The sequence below is a fragment of the Piliocolobus tephrosceles genome, chromosome 5 (genome assembly GCF_002776525.5).
Source record: "Piliocolobus tephrosceles isolate RC106 chromosome 5, ASM277652v3, whole genome shotgun sequence".
NCBI classification, from domain to species: Eukaryota; Metazoa; Chordata; class Mammalia; order Primates; family Cercopithecidae; genus Piliocolobus; species Piliocolobus tephrosceles.
This window is the reverse complement of record NC_045438.1, coordinates 112,115,055-112,136,775: the sequence shown is the minus strand read 5'-3', so window position 1 is coordinate 112,136,775 and position 21,721 is coordinate 112,115,055. Positions and strand designations below refer to the sequence as shown.

At 40.2% G+C, this 21,721-nt stretch overlaps 1 protein-coding gene and 1 pseudogene across 4 annotated transcripts in view; one reads left to right on the top strand and one right to left on the bottom strand.

The window, feature by feature from the left end:
- DST (dystonin) overlaps window positions 1–21,721 on the bottom strand; it is a 501,678-nt gene that overhangs the window by 407,872 nt on the left and 72,085 nt on the right. The window lies entirely within an intron of this gene.
- On the top strand, window positions 13,393–13,926 carry LOC111549784 (annotated as a pseudogene).

Sequence of the window (21,721 nt, the reverse complement as noted above, 5' to 3'; positions counted from 1 at the left end):
TTGGGAATTTTCACATGAAAATTCAGATGTGGAATACTGGCCCTAGTGGTTTTCCCTTTAAAGAAAGGACACATAAAAGACCTGTGCTTTCCAGTCTGACACTGTCCTTGCATGTATGATACCTGACCCCTGGAGACATATGACTTTGGAGCCCCTGGCATGAAGTAAGTGATGGATGACATTGCTGTATTCAGAAAGTAAAGGAAAAGATAGAGGAGGAGAGGTAGGGATCGTGATAATTGATAGAATGGGGATGAAATTTTTAAAAATATGAAAACTGGAGAAGAGGGGATAAAACAAAACAAACAAAAAGCTTTCAAAATATTTCAGTTAAATGGACAACAAACAAAAATAGATAATTCCATGTTTCTACTGACATCCAAGTGTTCACTTCATTCTGCTGTATCCCCAAACACCCTGGTTAACATTTCCAGTGCCCAGGAAATGGAAGAAAGCTGTATGACTCATGTAAATGCTGGCTCAGGATCCCCACGAATCTAGCTAGACCCACCCACCCATCACTACTGCTGATGACTCCCTGCTGGATTTTGCTCCCATACCTACCCTTGGTCAACATGTAGGAAGCATTAGTAAATTTTAGCTATTAGGTGATGTTTATTCACACTTGTTTGACCCAGGGGTAGATGATTAAGCCAACATAATTGTCACTTCAGGAAATATAGAAACTAGAAGTTATTGCAACTGGGTCACCTTAGTAACAGCTCTCAGGATACAAAGTCCATGAGTTCCATATCTATCCCTCCCAAGCTTGGTTGTTAAATCTCCTTTGAGATGTCCCTGTATCTTTCCAATACATAACTTTTTGTAATTCAGAAGGTTTTTTTCTTTTAAATTCATTGTCTCCATTACTGGAGACAACAAAAACTTAGACAACCATGTTAGTGTAAATAAAAAAGCAATTATAGATATTCAGTTCTTCCCTATTGACACATAAACAAAGTTATGTCTTTATACCTTTTCATTACCTGTCTTCATTAATGAGATTTCAGAAAATTGCTTTCGACAATAGCTTTTACACACTTACTCTTTCACTTCAAACAGTAGGTACTTAAGTGAAAGAATTACTTTTTCATTAAAAACAAAAACTTTTATTATTGCACAGAAACAAGGTCTATGAAACTTCAAGTGCCCGGCACTCCCACTGCCCTCTTCTAAGGAAAGCAGGGCTATTCCATGTACATTAAGTGCAAACAATTCTGCTGCTACCTTAAGCCACACCCAATTGGAACCAGGGATCAGTGCCTGATCCCTCTGAGCTGGTTTGGTGGAAAATTCTGCTCAGGTGTGATGCTTCATATTGCACAATGGCAAACCAATCCAACCACAGCCTCCTCTCGAGAATAAATGCTAAGTTCATTCCAAATGTCCTTAACTAATATTGGGGTTTTCCCTGATATCTGTTGCACATCCTCATCTTGGAACACCTGAGATCCATCTGGAACAACTGTGTGGCTCAAAGCCCCCATATCTGCACTAAAGCCCACAGATTTCATTTTATCTCTCTTTCCTGAAGTGATCTGGACCTGTCCCTTCCTTGCTTTACCCCTAGAGGAAGCTATATGGCAGGACAGGAAGCAGAAACAGCCTGCAAGAATACCTTTTTCACAAGCCTAAATCTTTTGAGATGGGCATAACCTGGAGGCACAAATGTTCCCTCCCATTCCCTGACACCTTGGCATGCATCTTACAGGACCCAAGAACCTTAACACAATTCCGAAGTGAAGGAAATGGGGAGCACCAGGCCTGACCTCATGGAGACCTGGGAGTCAGAACTTGAGGTGAGTTGAAAAAAAGACAAAGGGACACCTCTTACCCCAGAGTGTATAGACTGAGATTAAACCTCACCGTGTGGGTAGCAACTGTTTCTTATGTACTTCAGAATCCCAGGTCTTAGGAGGGGGCCCCTGATGAAAGTCTGTTGGGTAAATGTATTGGCTTGGCAGCTTGGCTTCAGCAGCTTGGTCAAATGTGAGTAGAAATTCAGAAAGAAAGCTCTGCCACAACCAAGGCTAAAAATGCCCCAAGGGTCTGTCCATCTGTCTGTCTCTCGCACGCACACATACACAGAGCCCACTAACAGGATCAGCATGGCAGCTACTTCCTTCGTCCAGCATCATTTCTCATTTTAAGGCTGCTTTGAATTATTCTAGATCCAAGGAAGAAGGGAATATATTTCCTTACTTGCTTATTGACACCTTATTCCAAATCAGGTAAGAAAAGAAGAAGATAGTGTTTGAGGGGTGAAGATGTTAGGACCTTTGAGTTATCCAATCAGTCTCCCAGAATGAGAAGTGAGAAAAGCACAAGGTGCTTTGAGAGCATCAGGTGGAAGTGGAAGCAGAGGCAGTTGGAAAGCAGATGGTGGATGAAGATCACAGCAGGGCTTGCATGTGACACTGGGGCCCAGACTTCATCTTGTAGGACCTGGATTGTTGCTGGCGGGTTATAAGTAGTTAGCCTATAGAGCTGCGTGACTCATAGACTGAAGAGGGATCAAACTCAAGACAAGATTAGTGAGCAGTTACTGTAACAGTCCAGCAATAAATGATGAGAGCCTGAGCTAAATCATTGGAGTTGGGGGTGGAAAGGAGAGGATGAATTTGGGAAACATTTAGAGACTGGAAAAAAGAAGGCTAGACAAAGGTAGGGCTGAGGCTGCTAAGGTAAGAAGTGAAACTAGCTTACTATGCGGGAATGAAAAGAAGGTCAGAAGTCAAGCAAAACTATAATAGTGGGGAGACAGAGAATAGTAGTAGGAAAATCAGTGAGTCCCAGTCACGTCATACAAGGAGAGCTCGAGATGATGACGTTCCTTTTGGTAAGCCTCCTAGTTTGTGGTGACTCAAACTGGTTTAAGATACAAGGCTGTCAAATTGTCCCTGTTTGCAGATGACATGATTGTATATTTAGAAAATCCCATTGTCTCAGCCCAAAATCTCCTTAAGCTGATAAGAAACTTCAGCAAAGTCTCAGGATACAAAATTAATGTGCAAAAATCACAAGCATTCTTATACACCAGTAACAGACAAACAGAGAGCCAAATCATGAATGAACTTCCATTCACAATTGCTTCAAAGAGAATAAAATACCTAGGAATCCAACTTACAAGGGAGGGAAAGGACCTCTTCAAGGAGAACTACAAACCACTGCTCAGTGAAATAAAAGAGGACACAAATAAATGGAAGAACATACCATGCTCATGGATAGGAAGAATCAATATCGTGAAAATGGCCATACTGCCCAAGGTTATTTATAGATTCAATGCCATCCCCATCAAGCTACCAATGAGTTTCTTCACAGAATTGGAAAAAACTGCTTTAAAGTTCATATGGAACCAAAAAAGAGCCCGCATTGCCAAGACAATCCTAAGTCAAAAGAACAAAGCTGGAGGCATCATGCTACCTGATTCAAACTATACTACAAGGCTACAGTAACCAAAACAGCATGGTACTGGTACCAAAACAGAGATATAGACCAATGGAACAGAACAGAGTCCTCAGAAATAATACCACACATCTACAGCCATCTGATCTTTGACAAACATGACAAAAACAAGAAATGGGGAAAGGATTCCCTATTTAATAAATGGTGCTGGGAAAATTGGCTAGCCATAAGTAGAAAGCTGAAACTGGATCCTTTCCTTACTCCTTATACGAAAATTAATTCAAGATGGATTAGAGACTTAAATGTTAGACCTAATACCATAAAAACCCTAGAAGAAAACCTAGGTAGTACCATTCAGGACATAGGCATGGGCAAGGACTTCATGTCTAAAACACCAAAAGCAACGGCAGCAAAAGCCAAAATTGACAAATGGGATCTAATTAAACTAAAGAGCTTCTGCACAGCAAAAGAAACTACCATCAGAGTGAACAGGCAACCTACAGAATAGGAGAAAATTTTTGCAATCTACTCATCTGACAAAGGGCTAATATCCAGAATCTACAAAGAACTCAAACAAATTTACAAGAAAAAAAACAAACAACCCCATCAAAAAGTGGGCAAAAGATATGAACAGACATTTCTCAAAAGAAGACATTCGTACAGCCAACAGACACATGAAAAAATGCTCATCATCACTCACCATCAGAGAAATGCAGATCAAAACCACAATGAGATACCATCTCACACCAGTTAGAATGGCAATCATTCAAAAGTCAGGAAACAACAGGTGCTGGAGAGGATGTGGAGAAATAGGAACACTTTTACACTGTTGGTGGGATTGGAAACTAGTTCAACCATTATGGAAAACAGTATGGCAATTCCTCAAGGATCTAGAACTAGATGTACCATATGACCCAGCCATCCCACTATTGGGTATATACCCAAAGGATTATAAATCATGCTGCTATAAAGACACATGTACACGTATGTTTATTGCGGCACTATTCACAATAGCAAAGACCTGGAATCAACCAAATGTCCATCAGTGACAGACTGGATTAAGAAAATGTGGCACATATACACCATGGAATATTATGCAGCCATAAAAAAGGATGAATTTGCATCCTTTGTAGGGACATGGATGCAGCTGGAAACCATCATTCTTAGTAAACTATCACAAGAACAGAAAACCAAACACCGCATGTTCTCACTCATAGGTGGGAACTGAACAATGAGATCACTTGGACTCGGGAAGGGGAACATCACACATTGGGGCCTATCATGGGGAGGGGGGAGGGGGAGGGATTGCATTGGGAGTTATACCTGATATAAATGACGAATTGATGGGTGCTGACGAGTTGATGGGTGCAGCACACCAACATGGCACAAGTATACATATGTAACAAACCTGCACGTTATGCACATGTACCCTAGAACTTAAAGTATAATAAAAAAAAAAAAAAAAAAAAGGGCTGGGCGCGGTGGCTCAAGCCTGTAATCCCAGCACTTTGGGAGGCCGAGACGGGTGGATCACGAGGTCAGGAGATCGAGACCATCCTGGCTAACACAGTGAAACCCCGTCTCTACTAAAAAAATACAAAAAACTAGCCGGGCGAGGTGGCGGGCGCCTGTAGTCCCAGCTACTCGGGAGGCTGAGGCAGGAGAATGGCGTAAACCCGGGAGGCGGAGCTTGCAGTGAGCTGATATCCAGCCACTGCGCTCTAGCCTGGGCGACAGAGCGAGACTCCGTCTCAAAAAATAATAATAAATTTAAAAAAAAAAAAGATACAAGGCTGGCTAAACACCAACCTCCAAGAAACCTGCATTTTCTTCCAACTACAGCTCTGGCTCCTGGAGCTGCTATGAGTGAGTGTTGGAAACCTGCCCCTTAGAGAAGCTGCAGCTGGTCAGCATCATGCAAGGGACTGCTGAGATGGTAGCATGCTGGTAATGAAGTGTTATGGAGCCGCTCCATCCCTTATTCATCCTTTTTCTCAAACACATAGAGAGCAAGAGTATATAAACCATCTTGTTCATTGTCTCCTTTCACACAGGATTGTTTTGGGGAACATAATACTCACGCCATTTACACATACTTCTTATAACATTTTATGAGCCATGATATTCTACTTAAAAACATAAAAATAAAAATACCCCTATTTCTTCTGACTTCCAATTGTCTCTAAGTAATAACTGTTCCCACTGCATTTATGAAGCAAATTCACTCATTCTTTCACAGTGCCTATCACAGGGCAGTTAGAATCCCGTTCTACAGCTGTGCAGCCCACACCCCTCTCCTCCTTAGTCATCATGTACACTTAGGATTTGTGTGAATTCCAATCCCCTGACCTTCCTCCCCTTCGCAGCTGCCCTTCTGACCCTGAAATATTGCTTGGGTGTTTTTTCTCCTCCCTTTCTCAACTGGAGATTTCCAAGCCAGCCTAATAGCTTCTTCCAACAATAATAAAGCAAAGAAGAATTTTTAAAAATGTATATCTGTGTCCATAAAACAATATGATGAATTCTATCACAAAAAACAAGCACACCATAGAACATATGACTATCTGTTCCATTGTGCCATCCTTCTTTCTCTTCCTGAACTGGCCTTGTGTTTGTGTCCACAGCACACGAACCAGCTACAGAATTGCAGGTGGAGAATCCAGGTACCTAGGTACCTTTAAAAGTCTATTCAGTGAAAATCGCTGGCTATTGATGTGATGGTTAATTTTATGTGTCAACTTGGCTAGGCCATGGTACCTAGTTTTTCATAAAAGATCAGTCTAAATGTTATGAAGGTATATATTTAAAGGTGAGTAACATTTTATTCACTGGACTTCAAGTAAAGCAGATTATCCTCCATATAGTGGGTGGGCCTTCTCCAATCAGTAGAAGGCCTGAAGAGCAAAGACCATGATCTCTCAAAGAAAGAATTTTCCTCAAGACTGCAATGTAGAGACCTTACCTGAGTTTCCAGCCTGATGCCCTGCAGAATTTGGACTCAAGACTGCAATATCAGCTCTTTCCTGAATTTCTAGCCTGCTGGCCTGCCCTACAGATTTCAGATCTCCCAGCCCGACTACATGAGCTAATTCCTTAAAATAAATAAATCTCTGTGTGTGTATGTGTGCTGTAACTAATATATCCTATTGGTCTGTTTATCTGGAGAATGCTAACTAACACAACTGTCTACCATATTACTGTATAAAAGACTTATGACTCACCTTTACTACATTTCAGGGAAGTAGAAACACCTGCCATAATCCACATTTTACAGTTTTATGGAAAGTGTGCAGGACTTTTACCAAGCTGAGTTAGGAAGCCAGAGTGCTTCACCCAGCTCCATAATTAACTGCCCATATACTACCACACAAGAAAATTACTTAACATCTTCAACTTGCTCATATTCTAAACATGAATAATCATATCTACTTCACTAGATATTATGAAAATGAAATAATATATGTAAATCCTGTAATATGATGCCTGCTCAGCACATACTACTCAATACATTTCCATAGCATTTATTATAAAATAAAAAGATGAAATAAAAACTAGACATCAGGTATTTAGAATTGCAGTGATTATAGCTATATGACCAAAAATATATCATTTTGAGGACTTGAAAAAAAATCTACCTCCCTTCACATCATCTGCATGCTGTCGCCTAAATTTCTAGTAACAGATACATTCTTTTGATTTAAAGCTTTTTATTTCTAACCAAACTACCCATGAATGAAAAATATTAAGTAGCACAGTATCAGTTATTTATACTTCAGTATAAATAAGGCCACCAGACCATGTCCTGCAGAAGTGTTTAGATAAAACAAAAAGGGAACACTGAGGCTCCTAGAAGTAGATAAGCTGCCTACATCATGATTTTTCCTGGAGCCATTTCTGACAATCACAGAGACAGAGATTCAAGGAGTCAAATGAGTCTGTCCTAACAGAAACAGCCTAGCTCAATTCAGAATACCACTCAAAAGAAATATGGCCTGGAACACTTTAATTGTGACAATCCACCTCTCTGCTTCCCTAGTTTTCTCTCTCTCTCTCTCTCTCTCTCTCTCTCTCTCTCTCTCTCTTTCTCTGTGCATGTGTGTGTGTGTGTGTGTGAGAGAGAGAGAGAGAGAGAGAAAGAGAGAGAGAGAGATAACGCGTCTTGCTCTGTCATCTAGGCTGAAGTGTGGTGGTAAGATCACAGCTCACTGTGTGGTGGTGAGATCCCAGCTCATGGCAGCCCTGACCTTCCAGGCTCAAGCAACCCTCCCACCTCAGCCTCCCAAGTAGCTGGACTACAGGTGTGCCACCACACCTGCCTAATTTTTTTATTTTTTGAAGAGATGGGCAAAGAGTGGCCAGGGGATTGTCTCACTGTGTTGCTCAGGCTGATCTGGAACTCCTGGGCTCAAGCAATCCTCCCGCCTCAGCCTTCCAAAGTGCTGGGATTACAGGCATGAGCCACCATGCTCAGCCCTGCTTCCCTAGTTGAAAGTAAAAGCTCATCATTACTGCTCTGTTGAGTCATAGGGACAGATGGCCTTACCTTCTCACCTGCCTTCCTGATTCTCTAGGTAGAATATAATCTTTGATGTGATCTGATGGGAGTCTGAAAATCTGCTACCAAAAACTGCTGCCATAATGTCTGAAATGCTCCCATCAGAGCAATTCTAAGCCACTGGGAGATTTTGAGTTTTATCATCTTCTAAAACACAAGGATAGCTAAATTGAACTGGATTACTAAAATGAAATACATAAAGTACATAGTAGGCATTCAATAAATTAGAGCTATGTGTTTTCTTTGTTTTGTTTTGTTTTGTTTTGAGACGGAGTCTCGCTCTGTCCCAGGCTGGAGTGCAGTGGTGCGATCTTGGCTCACTGCAAGCTCCACCTCCCGGGTTCACGCCATTCTCCTGCCTCAGCCTCCCGAGTAGCTGGGACTACAGGTGCCTGCCACCGCACCCGGCTAATTGTTTTGTGTTTTTAGTAGACATGGGGTTTCACTATGTTGGCCAGGCTGGTCTCAAACTCCTGATCACAGATGATCCACCCACCGGGGCCTCCCAAAGTGCTGGGATCATAGGCATGAGCCACCATGCCCAGCCAGAGCTATGTTGTTCTTATTCCAAGTCACATTCACCTCTTGCCTGAACAATTATTGCAAAATATCTTCCAACTGATCTTGCTTGCCTCCTTGTCCTCAACAATATATTCTCCATACAGAAGCTAAATCCAGGCTTCAAAGACCTAAGTCAGAGTACATCGTGCCTGTGCTCAAAACCCTCCTGTGGCTTTCCACTTCACTCAGGATAAAATCCAAAGCCTGTACCATGACCTATAGGGCCTCCTGATGTGCTGTTAGGTCTCTGCTCAAATGGCACCCTTTTAAAGAAAGTTATTCCCCTAAAAGCCTTATGTAACTTTACCCTCCCCACCTATTTACTCTATGCCCCTTATCCTGCTTCACTTTCCTCCCCCGCCACTTATTACCATCTGACATATTATTTATTTACCTGTTTATCTGCTTGTTGTCTGTCTCCTCCACCAAAAAGTAAGCTCTTTGTTTCATTCATGCTGTGTCCCCAGTTCCTAGCATGGTGACAAACCCATAGCAGATGCTCAGAAAATATTTGTGAAACGTGAAAATGAACAGTAAAAGAATTTTGCAAAAGCACCTGTACTAACTAGCACACAGTATGTATGTACTCAGTAAGTACCGATTTCCTGCAATAAATATTAGTTTTTTCTTATTTATCCGCATTTATCTTATTTATCATTGCCTGCAATACTTGCCCTGAAGCTTGTTATAGAACAAGAGATTTAAAGCACAACATAGTCTCACAACCCACAGTTAAACCCTCCTAACCATAAATCAAAAATGGGATTGCTCTCAGCAAGCTAACTAGGGAGATAACAGAGAACTGAGGCTAGACCTGGCCCTGTAGTCCGGCAGAGCTCTTTGCCTCCTGACCCAGCTTCACTACTTATTAGCTATAGGACTTTGGACAAACTACTTAAACTTTCTGAGCTTTGGCTTTCCAATTTATAAAGAACATCTACCTCTTAGGTTGGTGTTAGGATTAAATGACCTAATGCCCATTGCCAAGCACAAAGCCTGACTCATAGGAAGTGCTTAAGAAATGCCCACTACTGTTAATGTTGTTGGTCAGCATCAATAAAAATACTATTGATACGAAATGCCTGTCTTTATAACCTCATTTCTTTTACATTCTCATTTATGGTTATCTCTAGAGTTAACAGGGAGCTGATAAAGTTCCAAAACAGTTTTTAAAGCATTTAAAAATAGGAAATAATGATAGTCATTTGTTTATAAAAAGCAGAGCTTGGCCAGATGCGGTAGCTCATGCCTGTATTCCCAGCACTTTGGAAGGCCAAGTTGGGCAGATCACGAGGTCAGGAGATCGAAACCACCCTGGCCAACATGGTGAAACCCCGTCTCTACTAAAAATACAAAAATTAGGGTATTTTGTGGTGTGGGGCACGCCCATAGCCCCAGTTACTCAGGAGGCTGAGGCTGAGGCAGGAGAATCACTTGAACTCGGGAGATGGAGGTTGCAGTGAGCCAAGATTGTGTCACTGCACTCCAGCCTGGTGACACAGCAAGACTCCGTCAAAAAAAAAAAAAAAAAAAAAAGCAGGGCTCTCATTTCAGAAAAAACTATTTTTCACTTCCCTAGTATCCTGAAACGTCTGCATCTCAGACTTCCTGATTCTTTTGCTTTAATAAACAGACGGGTGTGCCTGGAGTCATGGTGATTACCCATGTTCTAGAAATAAACTTGAGAAAGCTGTGTTGCCTGCTTAATACTCCCATAAGCTCCAAATATTATTATGTAGTTTTTTTAAAAAAACATTAAATGTCTGGGTTTTTTAAGTCAATTTTAAGCATGGAGGGGGGTGTCAGTTCATTTTACAAAACATGCAAGTAGAAATAATGTTTTTTAATTTGTAAGTATAAAAAATTTTAAATGCTTAGCTAAACATGGCATATAAACAGGGAAACAATGCAGCATTGAAGAGAGTGTTCTCAACTATGAGGTCTTGCTTCCAATCGTGGCTCTGATAGTTCAGTCACTCAGATCACTGTTCTGGACCTTGTTTCCTCAAAATGACAACTCAGACTAGATGACTTTTGATGTTCCTAAATTGTCCACGAATCCCTCATCTCTAAAGCTTTTTTGATATACAAATTCCATACCTTTAATGTTTCATTTTCACACTTCTAAAGGGCCTCTTTATATAGTTACCCTGAACTAAGTTTAAATGCTAACGAGTCAGAGATATTGTATATTGAGTAGCACATGTAAGCAAACAGAAAATACCCTGTCCCAATGCCACAATTCACCGTCCTCTCAAAAAAAAAGAAGTGTATTTTGGACTACAACATTTTTTTAGAATATTGTTAATTACCAAAAACAACAAATAAAAGCCAATGATAAAATAAATCAACAATAAAATAAAATAATTTGACAATCACAACTGCTATTTAATAATTTATCTGATTTTATCATAAAAATATTCCATGAACGTTTTCTCTATTGGAGGTTTTAGGTTCAACTCCAAATTATAACCCAATATTATGCAATTAGGAAGTTGATTTGGCCTAACAGAAATGACAAATATGTACTGAAATTTGAGACTTGAAATAAGTGAGTCACTACAGCACTTCTCAATACCCTATGTAAACATGAATTCTATCCTCTGTGGGAAATGAAGGTCCTGTGTCATCTGCTTTAAGACCAAGAGATGAGAAATAATTGGCTAACTGTACTACACAGCCCTACATAGAAATGAAATTATACTAAAGATGAGGACTAAAGCTATGTCTTGGCAGACAATGACTGGTGTACTTTGATAATGATGGACAGATTTTTTTAAAACTTTTGGTGGCTCTAGGGATGGATGCTAGAACTTTGGGGTACATATGGCTCTGATCTGAGGGGACCAATTTTGGGGAGTCTCTTTAGTCATACAAAAACAAGGCAAAGGTTTCTCAGATATATTGCAGACTTGACTTCCTAACAAACCTGCCTGCTATACAGTAGCTAAAAATGCTGGATAAAATATTTTTAAGTGAATCAGCAAAGGGGCAGGAAAATAAGAAAAATTCTTAGAGGCTAGAGTGATAGAAAAGCAAAAGCACAAATACAGAAATGTTAGGCTGATTCCCTCTCATCTAAAGTTTCACTTGACGCCCAGGGGACAGAAGAGCAGGACGACCTGCTCAGGGGACAGAAGACAAAGCCAAAGGAGACTCAGTGAAAAAAAAACAAAAACAAAAACAGAAACAAATAAAGCCAGGGAAACATGAACTACGAAAACCAAACAAAAATACCCTGAGATTCCAAAGACACTTGCCCATGTCAAGCTTGTGGCTGGACAGAGTAGAAAAAAAAAACTTCAAGCTGATTCTCATGTGCATTTTATGTCCCAAGTTCGCAGAATCTATGCAGTATGAAAAACTCTGAAACTGAGATTTTATTTTTATTTATTTTTTTTGAGACAGGGAATCGCTCTGTCACCAAGGCTGAAGTACAGTGGCACAATCTCAGCCTTAACCTCCTAGGCTTAAACGAGCCTCTCACCTCAGCCTCCCAAGTAGCCGAGACTACAGGCAGGTGCCACCACCATGACCAGTTAATTTTTTTGAGTTTTAGTAGAGACGATGTCTTGTTATATTGCCCAGTCTAGTCTTGAACTCCTGAGCTCAAGCAATCTACCTGCCTCGGCCTCCCAAAGTGCTGGGATTATAGGCGTGAGCCACCCTCACCCAGCTGAGATTTTTTTTATTTTAGATTTCCCTGGCAAAACTAAGAGAATATCCTCTCTGGAGAAATGTACCTTCAATCCTAGCCTCTAAAAATTACCACAGATAAAGTTCAGTCAAAAATGAGCTCGTGGTGAGACAGGACTAGCTGACTAAGAATCCCTAAGCCTAGCTGGGAAGGTGACCCCATCTACCTTTAAACACAGTGCTTGCAACTTAGCTCACACCTGGCCAATCACGTAGTAAGAGAGCTCACTAAAATGCTAATTAGGCAAAAACAGGAGGTAAGGAAACAGTCAATCATCTATGGCCTGAGAGCACAGAGGGAGGGACAGTGATCAGGACATAAACCCAGGCATTCGAGCAGGCAACAGCAACCCCCCTTGGGTCCTCTCCCATTTTATTGGAGCTCTGTTTTCACTCTATTAAATCTTGCAACTACAAAAAAAAAAAAAAAAATGAGCTGGTGGTAAAAAGTCACAAAGCAGCCGGGCACAGTGGCTTACGCCTGTAATCCCAGCACTTTGGGAGACCGAGGTGGGCAGATCACCTAAGGTCAGGTGTTCAAGATCAGCCTGGTCAACATGGTGAAACCCTGTCTCTACTGAAAATACGAAAATTAGCCAGGCGGTGGTGGCAGGCACCTGTAATCCCAGCTACTTGGGAGGCTGAAGCAGGAGAATCGCTTGAACACGGGAGGTAGAGGTTACAGTGAGCCGAGATCATGCCATTGCACTCCAGCCTGGGCAACAAGAAAGTCACAAAGTACACAATGAAACAAGACCCCACTGGTGAAACTATAGAAACAATAGACACAAACCCATAGGCAAAAACTTCAGGTATGTTAATTATCAGATATTACCTATAAAATAAACATATTTTATATATTTAAATAGAGGGAAAAGAGTATCAAAAGTAGGAGTTAGGAATAAGAGATTATCAAAAATACCAAGCAATGAAAAATATCATAAAATACAATAATATAAATTAAAATTCAGTGAACAAAGAATATATATATACAAAGAACCCACTCAGTAAAAAACATACAAACAACCAAACAAGAAAAATGGCAAATGAAATGGACAGGCATTTTGCAGAAGAGGAAACATATATGGCTAATAAACATACAAAAAGATATAAACTACGAAAAAATGTGTGGGGCTCTTCCTCTTCCCCTAAGTGGCCTGAGGTAATCTGTGAAAATGGTTCACTATTCACTTGACGCAGACAACCACACAAAATCATGCAAATCAAGAGGTTCAAATCTTCATGTTCACTTTAAGAACACTCATGAAACTGCCCAGGACATCAAGGGTATGCATATATGAAAAGCCATGAAGTATCTGAAAGATGTCACTTTACAGAAACAGTGTGTGCCATTCCAACGTTACAATGCTGGAGTTGGCAGGTATGCCCAGGCCAAGCAATGGGGCTGGACACAAGGTCGGTGGCCCAGAAAGAGTGCTGAATTTTTGCTGCACATGCTTAAAAATGCAGAGAGTAATGCTGAACTTACGGGCTTAGAGGGAGATTCTCTGGTCATTGAGCATATTCAAATGAACAAAGCACCTAAGACGTGTCGCTGGACCTACAGAGCTTGTGGTTGGATCAACCCATACATGAGCTCTGCCTGTCACATTGAGATGATCCTTACTGAAAAGGAACAAATTGCTCCTAAACCAGAAAAGCGGGTTGCCTAGAAGAAAAAGATATCCCAGAAGAAACTGAAGAAACAAAAACTTAACAGCACAGGAGTAAATTCAGCATTAAAATAAATACAATTAAAAGTAAAAAAAAAAAAAAATAGAAAAAGAAAAGATGTGTGGCATCATTAACAATCAGGGTAAAGCAAATCAAGCCCACAATGAGGTTAACAGATTGCATGTATTCAACTGGAAAAAACATTAAGTCTAATATTACTATGTGTTGAAAAGAATGTGGCTCCTCATGCTCGCTTAGACATGGCTGAGGAAAGTATAAATTGGCGCAGGTATTTTGAAAAAGAGTTTGGCATTATTTCCTAAAGTTGAACTTTTATGTATATCCAGCAATTCTACTAAGAATTGATCCAGTAATTCCACTAAGCATATACACAAGAAAAACTGCACGTGAACAGTAAGAGGCATGTACAAGAAAACTCATAATGGCACTCATACAGTAAAGGCCTGAAAACAAATGTCCACTTACAAGACAGCAAATGAGCAAACTGTGGTATAGTCATACAAAAGTCAAAACAAATAAACTATAGTGAACAATATTATTAGCAATACTATTAGCAATAGCATATTAAGTGAAAAATGTTAGTTTCAAATAATTACACAAAGTATAACGTTTTTTATTAAGTTAAAAGTAACTAAAATTTTAAAATTTAAACTTTTTATGCTAGGTGCAGTGGCTCATACCTGTAGTCCCAGCTACTCAAGAGGATGAGGTGGGAGGATCACTTTTTTGAGCCCAGGAGTTTGAGGCTGCAGTGAGCTATGATGGCACCACTGCACTCCAGCCTGAGCAACAGAGTGAGACTCCACCTCTAAGAAAACACATAAATAAATTAAAAATTTTAATTTTTTAGGAATAAATAGACTAGCAATAAAACTCTGTGAACAGGGAAACAAGAGAATGATGAAATATGTTTCAGAATGATGGTTATCTTGAGTAAGAAGACTCAGGCCAATGGAAAAAGAGACCATATCATTAGACATAGGTTACTGCCAAGATCTTAGCTTTTGTTTTGAGTGGGGGTGTATAGGTACTTATCAGATAGATAGAAAGATAGAGCAATTTAAAAATAAATAGGTATGGAAGTGCAGAATCTCTTCAATACACTGATTTCCCTTTTTTTTTTTTTTTTTTTTTTTGATATATACCCAGCAGCAAGAACTACTATATGCTGGATCACGTAGTAGTTCTATTTTTAGTTTTTTGAGGAACCTCCATATTTTGTTTTCCATAATGGCTGTACTAACTTACATTCCTACCAATGAGCATTCTTCTTTCCCTGAATCCCTGCTAGCATTTGTTATTTTCTTTTTGATAATAGACATTTTAACCAGAGTGCGATGATATCCCATTGTAGTTTTAATTTGCATTTCCTTGACAATTAGTGATGTTAAGCATCTTTTCATACACCTGTTGGTCGTTTGTATGTCTTCTTTAGGGAAATATCTATTTAGATCTTTTGCCTATTTTTTAATCAGATTATTTGTTTTTTTTTTTGCTCTTGAGTTGTTTGAGCTCCTCACATATTCTGGTTATTAATCACTTGTGAGATGAATAGCTAGCAAATATTTTTTCCCCATTCTGTGGGCTGTCTCTTCTCTTTGTTGACTGTTTTCTCTGAAGCTTTCTGGCTTGATGTTATCCCACTTGTCAATTTGGTTTCCTGTGCTTTTGAGGTCTTACTGAAGAAATCTTTGCCCAGACCAATGTACTGAGGCATTTCAATAGCAAGATATGAAATCAACCTAAGTGTCCATCAATGGATGAAATTATAAGGAAATTGTGAGATATATATATATACACACACAAACACACACACGAAGAAAGAAATTCTGTCATTTACAGCAACATAGATAGAACTGGAAGGCATTATGTTAAGTGAAGTAAGCCAAGCACAAAGAGAAAAATACTGCCTGTTCTCACTCATGTTGGAGTTAAAATAGTGGATCTCATGAAGATAGAGAATTGAAAGATGTTTACCAGAAGCTGGGAAGGTTGGACGGAGAGGGGAGATGAAGAGAGGTTGGTTAATGAGTACAAAAATACACTCAGAAGGAACAAGATCTAGTGTTTGGTAGCAATACAGGATAGCTGTGGTTATACTTTATTGTATAGTTCTAAATAGCTAGAAGAGGTTTGGAATGTCTCCCAGCACAAAGGAATGATAAATGTTTGAGGTGATGAATATCCCAATTGCAATTTGATCATTACACATTATGCTTGTATCAAAATACCACATGTAAGCTAGCCTCAGTGGTGCATAACTATAGTCCTACTACTTGGGAGACTGAGGTGGGATGATCACTAGAACCTAGGAATACAAGGCTGTAGTATACTTTACACCTGTGAATGACCACTGCACTCCAGCCTGGGCAACACAGAGAGACCCTGTCTCTTAAAAAACACAAATCAAAAAAATATATACCCCATAAATATGTACAACTATTAGTATTCATAAAAATTAAAAACAAGGTTGAATCTGATGGGTCACATCTGTAATCCCAGCACTTTGGGAGGCCAGGGTGAGAGGATCACTTGAGCCCAGGAGTTCAAGGCTGCAGAGAGCTATGAGTGCACCACTGCACTCCTGCCTGGGCATCAGAGCGAGATCCCATCTCTTAAAAAAAATCAATAAATAAAATTTAAAATAAATTTATATAAATTAAATAAATAAATGAAAGTGGCACATGAGCCAATGGGTGTCATGAATTCACCATCTTACTTTCTTTTCATCCCTCTTATCACCACCTAAAACCATTGTCAATCATAACTACATTTGTAGTGCATTTAATAGCTCATAAAACTTTTCAAAAATATTATCTCATTTAATCCCTGCAACAATCTTATGAAATGTGCTTTGCTATCATTCTCATTCTACGTAAGGGAAAACTATGGCTAAAAGAGATAAGTGACTGTTCCAGTTTAAATCCATTTCTTAAACTACAAATTCTGCATTCTTTCCCACATGAGCCTGAAAAATATCCTTCCTAATCGCTCCACATGCATCTCAAATCATGTGATATTTAAGAGATCTCGAAGATATAATAAAATTAGCACCAAATCACCAAAAGCAGATGCCAAAACTAACACCCTTGAAAGGTGAGATTCCCAGACTAGTGGATCCCTTTCTCAGCCACCTAAACAAGGTCACATTAAAGGCCTGGTTATCTTTACTAATATCATCTTCAATCGCACACAAACACATAACCTTCTAAACAACTCCTGACTGAGCTTCTATTTGGAACCTAAGCCAGATATGTCTTTTGATTTTTTGTTTGTCCGTTTGTTTTCTGTTGCCCAGGCTGAAGTGCAGTGGAGCGATCTTGGCTCACTGCAAGCTCCGCCTCCCGGGTTCACCCCATTCTCCTGCCTCAGCCTCCCTAGTACCTGGTACTACAGGTGCCCGCCACCACATCCGGCTAATTTTTTTGGTATTTTTAGTAGAGACGGGGTTTCACCATGTTAGCTAGGATGGTCTCTATCTCCTGACCTCGTGATCTGCCAGCCTCAGCCTCCCAAAGTGCTGGGATTACAGGCGTGAGCCACCGCGCCCGGCCTGCCAGAGATGTTTTAGGATGCTCACAGGGCCCTGAGCCACTGTTTTATAGATCCCATCACGTGAGACATATACTCAGACACATTCAATACATTTTCCATTAAATGCTTGAAAGGGCTTTTATTATTCGAAAAATATATTTTGTTAAAAGTTATTTTTGTGTAATTTTAAATTTCACTTATGCACAATTATACAAAAGTTGAATTGCAACTGGGCAGTTGAAATTATGACTAGTATTTAATTAAAGATTGTTTTTAAAGTTAAGTTCCAAGCTTCTTATTTTGGAATCAATAATATATATTTAGGTGTCAGTGATCTCAAAAAGCCTTTGAAGAACTCATGGACCCTAAGGACAGACCAGAGTGTCTAATGGACACACCATCGGGCCAGGAGCAAGGCTACAGACTATTGGTTTCAATGGCAGAGGGCTGTCTGGGGCTACCCCCGGCTTCATCCCTAGAGCTGCTGGAATCTTAGCACAGGTGAACTTACCCACCACACCACTTCTCATACTTGTATACTACCCCAAATTCAAGCCCCATGGGCAACTCTTTTCTCAAAAACTGTCATCCTTTTGCTACTGTGTAGCTGCTCCACTGCTGCCCTCCTAGTCAACTCTTTTCTAGGTGCCCTTTGAAACCGTCATTTAATTGTCAGGAAGCTCTAACTCCTCACAAAAGTGCCATCTCCAATGCTTGTCTTACCTTAATCATTCCACATGTATTTGTTAAGTGCCTGCTCTCTATACCTCTGCATCTCTCCAGCAGAGGCTTCTGCTTCTCCTGCATGTCTCATCGAAATCTCAGAAGGAACCATCATCCAACGCCACTCTCTTCCTTTCCCTGAATTGTCACTGTCTGACCTCCGGCCACACCCCCTCATTTGCTGAGGACTTTGGAACCTGACTCATTGCTTCTTCTCCACTTTGAATGTAGTCATCTGGGAAGATTTCCACATTCATGTGGATGGGCCAGCCAACACCTCAGCCACAAAAGTTCCTAGCTTCCTGAGCTCAAATAATCTTTATCTTCTCTCGTCTTCTCCCAGCATGCCATGGCCCCATTCTGGATGATGACATCACCTGGTACTGAACCAACTCTGAGACCTCTCATTGTAATCCAACAATGTGACCTACAATTTCTGGCTCTCCAGCTCTCTGACAACTCTTCAAGCTAATCCAGTCCTCTAATGTTCTGTTCCTGGTCAGACCCATGATTGCCCTTAAGATTTCCTGTTCTTCCTCATCAAGTCTCATGATGCATCATTTCAAGCATTCTCTCGACATCAATATCCCAGCCGCCTCCTCTAGAGCTATCAATTCCACCCTCTATCTTGGATCAGTTGAAACATTCACCTTAACTCCCAATTCTAAATGGCTGAAACGTGCTTTGAAAACACTACTCAATGAAGCAGCTTAATCCCTCGACAGATGTCAACGATCTAACATCAGCTGGGTTCTCAGCACTGTTTTTCTTTAACAACGTCTAGCTATCCCCAAATGTATCCATTTCTACTCTTACCCTCACCTGCATTCTGTCCAGGCCCAGGAAAGGCCCCCTTTCTTCTCCCTAAAATATCTCAAATGTCTCCCATCTTATGAAAGACCTTTCTGAATCCTATATCCTCCCTAGCTTACTGCCTTAATTCCTCGTCTATTCTTAGGCAAACTCCTTTAAAGGGTAATTTATAAAGGCTCTTTCCACGTCTTTATCTCCTAGTCATTTTTTCCCTATTCATTTTTAAATTGACTTGTATTTGTATCAAAGTAAAACGTGCCTGTAAGTTAAAAGCAAATAACGCTAAAAAACATTTGTCCTAAAAGGATACCCGGCTCTGATCAAATGTCACCTTATCAAAGAATGTTCCCTGACTGTGCAATGTAAACCCATCATCCCACCCCAACACTATCTTCCCCTTTACCTGAAGCATTTTTCTTCATACCATTTACCATCTCTTAGCATAATGTAAATTTAGTTATTTGGCTGGGCGCAGTGGCTCACGCCTGTAATCCCAGCACCTTGTGGGGGCCGAGGTGGGCAGATCACTTGAGGTCACGAGTTTAAGGCAAGCCTGACCAACACGGTGAGACCCCGTGTCTACTAAAAAATACAAAAAATTAGTTGAGTATGGTGGCAGGCACCTGTAATCCCAGCTACTTGGGAGGCTGAGGCAGGAGAATCACTTGAACCCGGGAGGCAGAGGTTGCAATGAGCCAAGACTGTGCCGCTGCACTCTAGCCTGAGTGACAGAGCGAGACTCCATCTCGAAATAAATAAATAAATAAATTTAGTTATTTGTTTTTATTTTTATGGGATCCGTGGCACAGAGCAAACACTTAATAAATATATGTGGAATTAATAAAAATCTATTCTAATTATAACAGGATATCAAATTAGAACTTTTTAAGTTAGTTTCAACTGATATCCCATAGGCTGGGAACAATGCAATAAATGCCACTATCTCCCAATCCTAAAGGAAAGTGTTGGAACAGTACAACTCAAAGTATGCCCATGGACAAATGCCAGTCTGATAACTGTTTTTGTTGGTTTGCTATAAGATAAATACAGAAATTGGAAGTATTTAGAGACTTTTAGAATAATTTGATGTTGCTTTGGAACTACAATTGGTCAATAGACTTGTCTTCTTGAACAGACTATTTCAGGTGCTGTTGAACTCACATAATACGTCACCAGTGTGATGTGAACTGAAGACCAGTCATGCAATAAAGGGCCAGGTACAGACCTGTAATGAATTGGAAGTTAAAAAAAAAAAAAATCTTTCCCACAAATGTACGAAATGCCCTGTGCTAAACCATCTGTGATAACCATGTTAAGTTAGTGTGACACAGATTAGAGTAACATGAGCCCATCGTCACTCTAAGAGAGGTAGACAAAGCCAGAAACCAAAAGGAGAGATCGCTTTGGAGAAAGCTATTGATGCCTTGAGCATTTCCTCCTAGAAGAGAGGTTGGTGTGCATATCCCATGCCTTAAACCAAGGGAGAGTGCTTCAAGGAGACACCCTGAAGGGCAAAACATGTCTCCCCTGGAGTTGAAGGAACATGTGACTAGAATATGACTCTCACCAAAAGACTCTAAAGGTGAAGACTGTCACCAGAATAAAAGATCTGCTTGGCATTGAGCTGCCCCTCCATGGCACATGATTTTGGGAGGTCTGTCATGGACCCAAGGACAGAGGGAGCTAGTTTAAGCTCCTATTCAAAGGGATCCTATCCAAGAGGACTTTGTGAATGGAAGGAGAGACCAAATAGAAGGGGTGAACAATCAGAAGTTCAGAAGACCAAGGCAGGAATACACAAGCAAAGAAAAGACTCTTCCCAGACAAAAGGAACTACAACACATTCAGAGGACACCAACTGCCAGGTCATAACTATAAGGGCTGTGCAAAACTAGGCCCTCGTCCCCGAATCCCCTTTCTCCTTGGCCAATCCTAGAGCAGTCAGAAGCAACAACAGGAGGGTATAGGAGAAAATGAGGAGGGAAGAGAGGAAAAAACCAACCATGTTCTTTGCCACTGCAGCCTGAATCTCTGTCAAGCTGAGAGAAGGGAAAAAATATTAACGTTGAATATGAAGTTGTAATAATTCATGAGGCCAGATTGGAGTTATATTATTATTAGACGGAGCTAAAATCTTTAATGCTTGACAGTGACCCAAGGACTTTCCATTATCTAAGAATCCCCAGTAAAGCTGTGGCACCTGCCTTGAGTTTTTCCTTAGGAGTAGAGAGTTAGTTAAATGGTGATTGGTGAGGAAGAATAAATTTAATTTCTCTTTGCACTCGAATTAATAATAGATTATACACAAAAATTGTGGTCCCCTGGCTCCTCTTCCCACCTTCTCAGATATAAGCACTTTCAACTTTCTACATATCTTACCACATTTATCTTAATAGTTCCAAGTAACATGCATATAGTGGTATGTCTAGGTTTATTACTTATAGTCATCATCTATTCAGTCCCTATTAAGATAGATAAAGATTATGCCTTTCTTACAGAATTTTTGCATAAATCCATATTCAGTGATATTATGGTTAATTGCATCTTAATATTATTCACTCTTGAATTAAGTAGTGTACCATGGTTAAATTTTCTTGCTTACTCAAATCTATAAATAGATTAATCCACACAATAACACTATAAAGTTATGACCCCCATTCTAAAGTGGAGGAACCTGAGCCACAGAGAAACTAAATAACTCACTTGCCTAAAGGCACTGAGCTGGTAAGTGCTGAAACC